Source organism: Orycteropus afer, unplaced genomic scaffold, assembly GCF_000298275.1.
Source record: "Orycteropus afer afer isolate SDZICR_OR568_19922 unplaced genomic scaffold, OryAfe1.0 scaffold00233, whole genome shotgun sequence".
NCBI classification, from domain to species: Eukaryota; Metazoa; Chordata; class Mammalia; order Tubulidentata; family Orycteropodidae; genus Orycteropus; species Orycteropus afer.
This window is the reverse complement of record NW_006921820.1, coordinates 1,729,460-1,741,276: the sequence shown is the minus strand read 5'-3', so window position 1 is coordinate 1,741,276 and position 11,817 is coordinate 1,729,460. Positions and strand designations below refer to the sequence as shown.

Genomic DNA, 11,817 nt, shown 5'->3' with positions numbered 1-11,817 from the left:
GGATTTGCCCAAGGATCGAGGGTGAGTCTGCACAGAACATCTACCCAGCCTCCAGCTCCAGCCCCAGTTCTGAGGTTTGGCCTGTCTGTGTCCTTCCTCACCCAATGGCAAAGCAGTTTGGAGTGACCAGCAAGAAGCTGACACAGCAGGAACAGCCAGACCCACAGGATTGGGGCCAAGACAGGGGAGCGGGCATCTCAACAATGGCCCAGGGAAAATATTGACTTCCTGGCTAATAAAGCCAAATTCCATGAAAGCTACAACGGCAGACTGAGAAAAATCCATCAGTGTTTCATAAATATTTGAAAGTGTCCTATTGATTATTGCCCTGTGATGGCTGCTGTTGGGTTTGAGGCTGGGAAAGGACAGAAGGCCTGGCCCGCAACACACCAGGGAAGCCCCAAAGTCATTTTTTTTAGTCATCCATTCAGAAGCTGTTCATCTTTTTTATTTGTTTCTGAAAGCAGAAGAAACTGAAAGGCAGAGGGAGTATTTATGGAAAATAACAGCTATGGCAAATGAGTTTTCAATTGCTGAATGATCTCTCACAGCTGTCGATGGAAACTTCAAAGTCCAACAGACTCTGCTCATTGGTGCCATCCTCCCCCACCAAGCGGCACCCAGGGCCCTACCTGCCATCCCTTAGACAACACCTCTGCTGAGAGGACACACAGGAAACCAAAAGCAGAGTAGAGAAATAGAGGAACTTTTCACTGTATATGATTGTTTTTGATTTTTCAAAGTTGCTCCTGGAACCAATGTCTCACGAGTCTATTTAAATGCAGTGAGAGAAGATGGGGAAAGTGTAAGTTTGGATCCTGCCTGGGGGCAACTAGCTGAGGGCAGGGGATAACTAGTTGTCCGTGACAACTTCCATAACAACTCTTGTCTTGTGGTTGCTTATAGGGGCATATTAAGGGTAACAGCACCCAGGGGCAATCACTAAGTTGTGCTGCCTCCCCCAAATTTCAAGATGAATAGAAGTTGAGAGCAGCGACTCCTCAGCAGAAACGTCTTTCCCCCCACCCTTGTGCAGCTGCCTCAGTCAGGCATCTTTCATATTTGTGGCACCTAGAAGTGTCATTCCTTGGTACGTCTGATGCCCCCTTGGACTTGTATCAGGGGGCAAATACTCCCCTCTGCTCACACCCCCCCCATGCCCCATTATGCCTCTTTTGCTTACCTATCTGCCTCCCCTGGGCCTAAGAGCTTTGGAAGGCCCCAAGCTCAGATGAGGACACAGTTGTTAAGTGATGCCAGATGTTTAGGGAGAAGCAGTCAGGCAGCAGTGACAAGAGTCAGACAAGTGCTTGCATGGTGGGTTAGGGTCTAGGCCTGTTTCCTGTTGCTGTGGCCCCTGGATTTGCCCCTGCCCATGCTGCTGAGCATGGTAGGCAAAGAATACCAGAAAGGTGTTTATTTGTGTTTTATTGACTATGCAAAGGCATTCAACTGTGTGGATCATAACAAATTACGGATAACATTGCAAAGAATGGGAATTCCAGAACACTTCATTGTGCTCATGATGAACCTGTGCATAGACCAAGGGATTGTTATTTGAACAGAACAATGGGATACTGCATGGTTTAAAATCAGAAAAGGTGTGTGTCAGGGTTGTATCCTTTCACCATACTTATTCAGTCTGTATGATGAGCAAATAATCTGAGAAGCTGAACTATGTGAAGAACACAGAATCAGGACTGGAGAAAGACTCATTAACAACCTGTGATATGCAGTTGACACCACCTCCGTTGCTGAAAGTGAAGAAGACTTGAAGCACTTACTGATGAAGGAGGCCCCCAGTCCAAGCTCACACGCTCACTCTCCCCTTCACTACATAATGTGGGTGGGAGTTGGAGTCAGAGTGCTTCCTTACAATATTGTTCTATGCTGATTAGTTCCTGTAGCCCAGGCCTGCCTGGTGGAGACGAGACCCCTTCATTGCCTTGACCCAACTCCCTGCTTGCTTCTGTCTATCCTTCCCACCCAGCCCTCAGTCTTCTCTCTGCCCTCCCCACCTCTGCTCCCCTTCAATATCTCTTATCTCTGGGAGGAGCTCCCTGTCAAGAACTGGCGCCCCTGGGTCGCCATCTGCAGTGTGGAGCACTCCCTCCTACTCCCCTAGAATCCTCCCAGCTCTGCACACTCCTGGCTTCAAGCAGATCCCAAGGGTGGTATCAGGTAGCCAGAACCCTTGAGGGATTTTATTACAGTCCACATCGTTGTCTATAAGGGAGATTCCAATGGGATACACTGGGCTGACACATGACACTCCACTATGGTTCATTCTTTCAACGCATTGATAGTTGGAACTGTTATTTTATTAACAATGAGGGTGAAGGGGCATTTTGTCACATCTCACTCTCTGTCTCCCTCAACAACCTTGCCCACCCCATGGTCTTAAATGCCATCTCTATGCATGTCCCAAACCTGTTCCTCCTGCATTGTCCATATCTCAGGAGGCATACCTTTATTCACTAGTCCTCTTGACTCCTCCTTTTCCTCACCCCTGAAATCCATGTCCTTTCTGTCTTCTAGATCTTTCTCAAGGACTCTCCTTCTTCCTCTCCATGCCACCACTGTCCTTTCCCAAGCCAGTGTCATCTCTCACCAAGATAACTGCAACAAGATAACAGCCTTCCTGGCTGCTGTCTCTCCTCTCACTTCTTTGCGAGCCATTCCCAACCAACAGGGAAATCTTTCAAATCCATGAATCAGATCCTGTCCCTCCTTTCCTTAACTTCCTTTGGATCTTTCCCAGCTCCCAAAAGCACCTGCTAGGTCTCCCCAGGCTGCCTCTCACCACAATCCACCGGGTCCCTGCATACCAGCCATGCTGGCCTGCCCATTGCAGGGCCTTTGCACAGGCTGTTCCCTCCACCTGGAATTCTCTAGTTCTCCTCTTTGCATCCAGCAAACTCCCACTTGGGCCTCAGTGCAAACAAACCTTTTCTTTTTCCTAGACAAGGCTTTTTCCAAGCCCCTAATCTGAAGCTTATCCTAGCTTGTTATTATATATATATATATATATATATTCATGTACTTATTTATCTAATGTCTGTCTCTTGCATCAGACATTAGTCCAATGAAAGAACAAATGTCTGTATTTTACTTGCCACTAAAGCAGTGCCTATGCGCTCTGGTGGTGTAGTGAGTGGTTAAGGCCTTTGGCTGCTAACCAAAAGGCTGGTTGTTCAAACCCATCAGCCACTGCACAGAAGAAAGATGGGACAGGCTGCTCCCATAAAGATTTACAGCCTTGGAAACCCAGTTGGGGTAGTTATGAGTATGAATTGACTCAATGGCAGTGAGTTTGCTTTTTTTTTTTTTTTTTTTTAAAGCAATGCCTAATACAAACATTTGTTGAATGAATGAATGGTGGCTAGAACCTCCTTGGCTGGGGAAAAGGGGAACATAGATGCCCAACAGAGGAAGAGAGTCAGGATGGGAGTGCAGGCTGGGCCTGTGAAGACAAGGACCCTGGCCTAGCCACAAAACCTGGATCTAGATCAGAGAATGAAAGCAACAGTGATTAAGAGCCCCTTCAACGGGGCAGCATGCAGAGCCATCTTGGAGAGGAGATGGGAAAGGCAGCTTATGTGTGTGAATGTATGCGTGCATGTGCGTGTGTGGAGAGAGTGATGAACACGCTGACTGCTGCATGAGGAAGGGGGGAGTGGGCCTCGTTGCTGCAGATTTGTATTCCTGCCGACTTTTATTTCAGGCCTTGTTTATTTCTCTTTAAAACGCGGCTGCTATGCCAAGAGTCGTACCCGAATTAGCTGCGAGTGTGTAATTTTACAGCTATTACTGGGTGTTTCTGTGACTTGGGTAATAACGAGGGAAATATAAACAAACAACAGCAAAGGCAAGGAGCACTCTGAGCTAGATGTCTCAGTTTTGAGAAGGAACAAGTCCCATCCCTTCCCCATCCCCATTCCTATGCCCTACCCCCAGTCACATCAGGCCTGATGGCTGGGGAGTGGGAGGCCCAGGGTCCTGGAGCCCCAGCCTTGAAATCTTCATCCCATCATCCCCTTCCTGGCCCCAGAGAAACAGGCCTATCCCCAGAGGCACAGCTCCTCACAACTGAGTCCCCTCTCATGCTCCCCTCTCCACAAAGACAAACAAAGGCCCAGCCTAATTATGTGATATTTTCCTTCTCTGGTGGCTAATGGCAGCAGAGCGTATGTGACATTTCGCTCTCTTTTCTCTATTATTCTTGCTTATTATCTGGCTGCTGCCGGAGGCTCTAGGCTGAGGCTAGCCTTGGTGCCCACCCCCATCTTATCCGTCCCCCTCTTTGGCTTGGTCCCTCTTACTCTTCCTCATGGCCCCTCCTTCATCTCCCAGGAGGGACCAAGCTTGTCCCTGATCCTGAGGTCCCCTCCAAGGGAAGTAGGATCTAGTTGAGGTCAGAATCAGGGGCAGGGGACTGCCCTGAGTTCCCTGAGGTGGCCGAGTCCTCAGGACACTGTGTTTTGCATCAGCTCAGCAGTAGCCTCACCAAGAGGCCTGCAACATGCCCCTGCCTCCTCTGTACCTCAATTTCCCTGTATCTCTAAAGGCCCTTTCTACTGTAATATTCAAAGGTAAGTGCCTAAAGGGGTAGGGGATGTATAGTGAATGCCAGGGTGATTGAGGAATATGTGGGGGTTCAGGGGGAGTTCAGGGTGTGAGACTTTGCTGCAGGCGGGTCTGGGATGTGGGTCAAGAGTAGAGGCAGACCCAGGGAGCCAGGGCTGAAGAGAAACAGCTGCAGAATCCGTGTGAGAACAGCTGGACCTCTATTTCAGCAAACCTAGTTATTAAAAACACCAGTTTTGTTTTTCTTCCAAGTAAACTTTATTTTTAAAAAATTACAAGAAAGAAATTTAAAAAGCATGAAAACTCCCCCCTCGTCTCCCCTAGAGGCAACCCCTATGAGTAAGTAGTTTGCTATGCACCTTTGCTGGCTTTTTCCTAAGTATATCTGTCTATTCCAAACTCCTTACACACAAACTTTTTTAAAAAACAAAAATGGGGCATGGCATACATATTGATTAGTGCTTGCTTTTTTCCCTCACCAATATATCATGGATATCTTCCAGGTCAGTATGTATGAGTCAACCTTATATTTTAATGGCCACAAGGTATTCCACTGTACAACTGCACTATTGTTTATATAGTTCCAACCCCAGGTCAATGGACATCTGGATTGTCCCCAGTTTGGGGCAGTATCAGCTTTTTAGTATATAAATAATGGCTACCTGACAAACAACCCCAAAGTCAGTGGCTTAAAACAAGCATTTATTATGCTCACGAGTCTGAAAGTTAGCTGGGAAGTTCTGGCCTGGGCCAGTTCAGCTGATTTTCAGAAGGGCTCACTCCTGGGGTGGATTGGCTGGGTGCTGACTGGTCTAGGATAGCCTCACTGTACTGACTCATTTCTCTTCCACATGGTCTCTTGACCTACAGCAGACTAGACTGGGCTTATTCTTATGGTAGTACCAAGTGTCCAAGACAGCAAGTGAAAATAAGGACTCAGCTTGGAGTTAAGGGGCATTGGTGGTTCCCTGGTAGAAGTCTAGCCTTCCATGTGGGACGCCTGGGTTCTGACCAATGCACTTCATGCACAGCCATCGGCTGTCTGTCTACAGATGCTTGCATGTTGCTATAACCAGGTGGCCTTTAATTCTATTACCACAGGTTCACCATGGATTGGGGGCTGATTCCATGGCAGCTAACAACAGCCTTGGAGTTGGCACATGGTCACTTCTGCTTCCAAATTCTGTTGGCCGAAACCAGTCAGGAGGCCAATCTGGAGTGGGGAAAGCGATTCCACCTCATAGTGAGAGGTGCTGCAAAGTGACGTTGCAAAGATGAGGATACAGAGAGGAGTGGAGAATTGGAGCAGATTTTTTGGTAATCAATCTACCAAAGAGGCTGTTACAAACAATATGGTCATGAATACATTTGTACCTGATGACCTAATGTACCAAATAGCCTCAAGAAAGAGCACTCAGACCCAGAAGCACAAAACCAAACTACACCAAGAATATAGCCTGAGATATTCCAAGAAGATTGCCTTGAGAGAAAAACAGAATCCACCTGGTATTGATGCCTTTCAGAGCTAGAAGATAATACAGTCATAACTTCGTGGCCTCTATTTGTCCTTTTCATCAGTTAAAGAGCCCCAGTCCTTGGGAATGGAATATGTACACGTGATCATAAGCTTTAGTGCAAACTATATTAACCTCAAAAGAAGATAGAAGGAAAAAAAAAAAAAAAAAGAAGATAGAAGGAATACAGTCACTGTACCAAAAAGAATTGGTAGATGATCATCCAGGAAGGGAGTGTGTCAGAGTTATATCCTTTCACCATACTTATTCAATCTCTATGCTGAGCAAATAATCCAAGAAGGTGGACTATATGGAGAAGAGCTTGGCGTCAGAATTGGAGAGAAAAACTCATTAACAACCTGTGATATGCAGACGACACAACCTTGCTTGCTGAAAATGAAGATGACTTGAAACACTGATGAAGACTGAAGACTACAGTCTACAGTAGGAATTATACCTCAACATAAAGAAAACAAAACCCTCACAATTGGGCCAATAAGCAGCATCATGATAAATGGAAAAAAGATTGAAGTTGTCAAAAATTTCATATTACTTGGTTCCACAATCAACAACAATGGAAGCAGCAGTCAAGACATCAGATAACGTATTGCACTGGGCAAATCTGCTGCAAAAGACCTCTTTAAAGTGCTGAGGAGCAAAGATGTGTCTCGTTAAAGTGCTGAAGAGCAAAGATGTCTCTTTGAAGACTAAGGTGTGCCCAACCCAAGCCATGGTATTTTCAATTGCCTTATGTAGGAGCTCTGGTGGTATGGTGCCTAAGGCACTTGACTGCTAACCAGAAGGCTGGCAGTTCGAACCCACCAGGTTGGGCAATCTACTTCCTTAGTGATGTTGTTGTTGTTGTTATTTGCCGTCGAGTCGATATCACCTTGGAAATCCAAGGAGGTTGTTATGAGTTGGATCCAACTCCATGACAGTGAGCATATGCGTGTGAAAGCTGGGCAATGAACAAGGAAGGCCAAAGAAGAGTTGATGCTTTTGAATTGTGGTGTTGGCAAAGAATGCTGAAAGTACCATGGACTGCCAGACCAAACCAAAAACGAAACTCACTGCTGTGGAGTCGAACCCAACTCATAGCGACCTTAAGGCTCTTGCAGGAGCTCTAGTGGTGTAGTGGTTAGCATTGTGCAGCTAACCAAAAGCTTGGCAGTTCAAACACACCAGGTACTCTACAGGTGAAAGATGAGGCAGTCTGCTTCTTTCTGTAAAGATCTACAGCCCTGGAAACCCTATGGGGCAGTTCTACTCTGTCCTAGAGTCACTATGAGTTGGAATTGACTCAATGGCAGTGAGCAAGGCTCTTGCAAGGAGCTCTGGTGATGTGGTAGTTAAGTGCTTGGCTGCTAACCAAAAGGTTGGCAGTTCCAACCTACCAGATATGTGTTACATTGTAGCAGTCTGGTTCCATAAAGATTACAACCTTAGAAACCATATGGGAAATTCTACTCTGTCTTCTAGGGTTGTTATGAATTAGAATCAACTCCACAGCAATGGGTAATTTTTGGTTTAAGGCTTTTGCTTTCTTGGGAGAGGGAATGATTTTCCCCCCTTAAATAGTTGTTTATTGGCAGTGGGCTGGCAAGGGTGGAATTAGCATATACAGACAACACGATGCACCAATGTCACGAGGGCAGCAAGAGTGATAGGAAAGAATGCTATGTAGCCCCGGATAAGGTCCTCCCTCTGGAATGAGTATGGGAGAAGGTGGGGGACTGGAGTATTGAGGGGGCAGCCTTAGAACACCTCCATTTAGTAGGCATGGTTAGAGATGAAGAGGGACTTGCTGGCTGCAGCCTCGGCCTGACCGCTTGGGGTGCACTTTCCTTGGCAGGCGAAGCTGTTGGCCAGGGCTCACTTGATATATTCTTCCTGGGCAGCCTTCAGATTCTCCTTCTTCCCACCCCAGGTCTTGAGGGCGGAGGCCTGCAGGGCTCAGCCATAGGAGAAGGTCAGGGCCCACGGCTTCAGCAGGGGACACTTGTTGATGGCGTTGAGGTTGATGGAAGCCTCCTCCTCACTCTCGCCTCCAGACAGGAAGGTGATCCCTGTAACAGCGGGGGGCACTGTGCAGCACAGTGCTGTAACAGTTGCCATGGCAATCTCCTGGTAAGAATACTTGTGTGTGCAGGCCTGGCCTGGGGTTACCATATTGGGCTTCAGCAACGTGCCTTCCAGGTAGATGTGGTGGTCGCTCAGAGCCTTGTAGACAGCAGCCAGCACCTTCTCAGTTACATACTGGCAGCGCTTCAGGTCATGGTCCCCATCCGGGAGGATCTCAGGCTCCACAATGGGCACAATGCCATTCTGCTGGCAGATGCTGGCATAACGGGCCAAGATGTTGGCATTTTCCATGATGGCGAGGGCTGAGGGGGTATGATCCCCAATCTTCAGCACACAGTGCCACTTGGCAAAGTTGGCCCCATCCTTCTTGTACTGGGCACAGCACTCAGACAGCCTGTCCAGCCCTTGGGTGGTGGTCTCGCCGTTAGTCCCTGCCAGGGGTACCATACCCTTGTCTACCTTGATGCCCACGACACCACCCTTGGATTTGATAACTTGGGGAAAGGGATGCCCATCATCGGCCTTCTGGTAGAGCGTCTCATGGAAGAGGATGACACACCCCCAATGCAAGGTTCACTCGGTCATAGGCCGCTGACGGTAGAAGCGCGGTCCTCCTCGGTGTTCTCAGTACCAATGGACTGCAGCCGCTTGGCAATTCTTCCAGTGGACTCATCTGCAGTCAGAATGCCTTTGCCTGGAGCCACGATGCAATGAGCGATGTCAGACAGCTCCTTCTTCTGCTCCGGGGTCAGAGCTGGGTGTGTGTTGTGTGGGGCGTGGTGGTGGTGGTGGTGGTGGCACAATCCTGCGAGGAGGCTGGAAGCGCCGGCAGAGGCTGGGCGACAATGAGTGCTGAGACGGAATGATTATTAACAGCAAAATTGCCCTCCAAAAGTTGTACCAATGTCCACTTCCACCAGCTTTCAAAGCAAGTAAATTGAGGGAGGGGTAACAAATATTTACAGATCCTTCCTGTCTCAACTGATTTACCCCAGGATCTGTTACTGACACTTGCCAATCTTAACAGTCCAGAGCAAAAGTAATAATGATGATAATTGTAGATGACCCAGAGGGCCTGATTGAGCAGTATTACAGCTCCCTCTCTGGCCCCAATATTCTGGCCTTTTCCAGTCTCAGGCCTTGCATTTAGTTCTATCATCCATTTTGAGTTTATTTTTCATATATGTTGTGAAGTAACAGTCCAAGAAGCCCTGGTGGCACAATGGTTAAGAATTTGTCTACTAACTGAAAGGTTGGCAGTTCAAACTCACCAGTGACTCCACAAGGGACGTTCTACCCTCCTATAGGATTGTTATGAGTGAGAATTGACTCTTCGACAGTGGGGTTTAAAAAAAGAAGAAAAGACCTGGAGATCTGCTCCCTAAAAGATGAAAGCCTAGGAGACCCTAAGGGACAGTTCTACCCTGTCCTATAGGATCATCATAAGTCAGAAACAACTTGACAGCACACAACAACAGAGGTCCAGTTTCACTCTTTCGTGTGTGGATATCCAGTTGTCCCAGTACCATTTCCTGAAAAGCCTATTCTTTCCCCCCATTGAACTGTCTCAGTAGCCTTGTCAAAAATCAATTAACTATAAATATGAAGGTTTATTTCTGGACTCTCAATTCTATTCAATTGATCTATATGTCTCTTCTTATGTCAGTGTCACGCTATTCTAATTACTATAGCTTTGTACTAAGTTGTGAAGTTGGGGAAGTGTGAGTTTTCCAACTTCATTCTTCTTTTTCAAAATTCTTTTGGCTCCCATGGATCCCTTGCATTTCCATAGGACTTTTAGGATCAGCTTATAGATTTCTGCAAAAAAAAAAAAAATCCAGTTATACTTTAATAGAAATCGTGTGGAATCTGTAGATCAATTTGAGGAGTATTGCCACCTAGTCTTTCAATCCATGAACATGGGAAGTCTTTCCATTTATGTAGGTCTTCTTTCATTTCTTTCAACGATGTTTTATAGTTTCATAGTACAAGCTTTACACTTCTGTTGATACATTTATTCTTAATTTTTTGTGTGTGAATATTTTATTGTAGTTTTGGTAAAAGTTTATAGAGCACATTAGTTTCCCATTCAACAATTTATACACATTTTATTTTGTGACATTAGTTGCTGTCCACTCAGCGTACAGCATTCTCCACACTTCCTCCCTGGGTTCCCGGTTTCCATTCATCCTTCCTTCCTGCCCCTTCCTGCCTTGCGAGATTTTTTTGGCAAATGCTGCCCTTTTGGTCTTGTATGATTGAGTGTTCTGAAGAGTGTGTTCCTCACAGGTGTTATTGTTCATTTTATAGGCTAAAAGTTGATGCCTGGGGGTGGGTTCAGTTGCAGGTTTGAAGGGGATCTGAGGGCCAGTTTCAGGGGTTCCACCAAGACTCTACTTTTTTTATTATTTTGAATTTTATTCTACATTTTTCTCCTCAATGTCCAGGACTTTCTCTTGTGATCCCGATCAGAGCAGTTGGTAGTGATAGTTGGGCACTATTTGGTTCTTCTGGTTTCAGGCTAGTGGAGACTCTGGTTCACATGGTCCATTAGTCCTTTGGACTAGTTGTTTCCTTGAGCCTTTGAATTTCTTCACTCTTCTATGCTCTGGACTAGGTGAAGCCAAGCTTTTAAGACCTCAATCACTATTTACTAAAAGTAGGATGTTGTTGTTGTTGTTATGTGCTGTCGAGTTGGACCCAACTAATAGAGACCCCTCCTTGGGTTTCTGAGGCAGTATCACTATGGAAGTAGATTGCCCAACCTTCCTTCCAAGGAGTGGCTGGTTGGTTTGAACCTCTAGCCTTCTGGTTAACAGTCAAGTGCCTTAGGCACTACACTACCAGAGCTCCTAAAAGTAGGATGTAGAACATTATTTTTGGGAACTATGTTATGCCAATTGACCTAGATGTCCCCCATGACTATGGTCCTAAGCCCCCAAGTCCAGTGACTCAGTACCCCAAGATATTTAGTTGTGATTAAGAAATTTTCATACTTTTGCCCCCTATAACCACATATAATCAAACACTGCCATTGGGTCGATTCTGACTCATAGCGACCCTCATTGGGTCTCCAAGTTGGTAAATCTTTACAGAAATAGATTGCCTCATCTTCCTTCCACAGAGCAATTGGTGGGCTTGAGCTATCTATCCTCTGGTTAGCAGTCAAATGCCTTAGGCACTATGCCACTGGAATTCCTTTTGTCCCCTATATAGTTTACTACATACATGGATATATTTGCAGCATGTACAAATACATATGTAGAAATATGCTCTGCCAAATGTATATATACTAGTGGATATATTCCCATATGCCATCCCACACCTTGCATATCTACCTATATCTCCACTTGTAAATTATTGTTTGTTATTACTGTTATTGCAGAATTGTGTATGTAACAGTTTTTACCATTGTTGCCTTTTACTCTTGTGAACCTCGCAGTGTCTTCCTTTGCCTAGGTCATGTTACATTGCCCTCCCCCTTATTGTATATTGCCTTTCCCTTCAACTAAGTTAATATATGTCTACTATCTAATTAGTAAGGAGCTCTGGTAGCATAGTGGCTAAGGCACTTGACTGTGAACCAGAAGGCTGACGGTTCAAACCCACCAGCCACTCCTCGGAAGGAAGGTTG

The 11,817-nt window shown here is 46.1% G+C and overlaps 1 pseudogene; it reads right to left on the bottom strand.

The window, feature by feature from the left end:
- Positions 1 to 7,871: 7,871 nt before the first annotated feature.
- LOC103203903 overlaps positions 7,872 to 11,817 on the bottom strand; it is an 8,263-nt pseudogene continuing 4,317 nt past the window's right edge.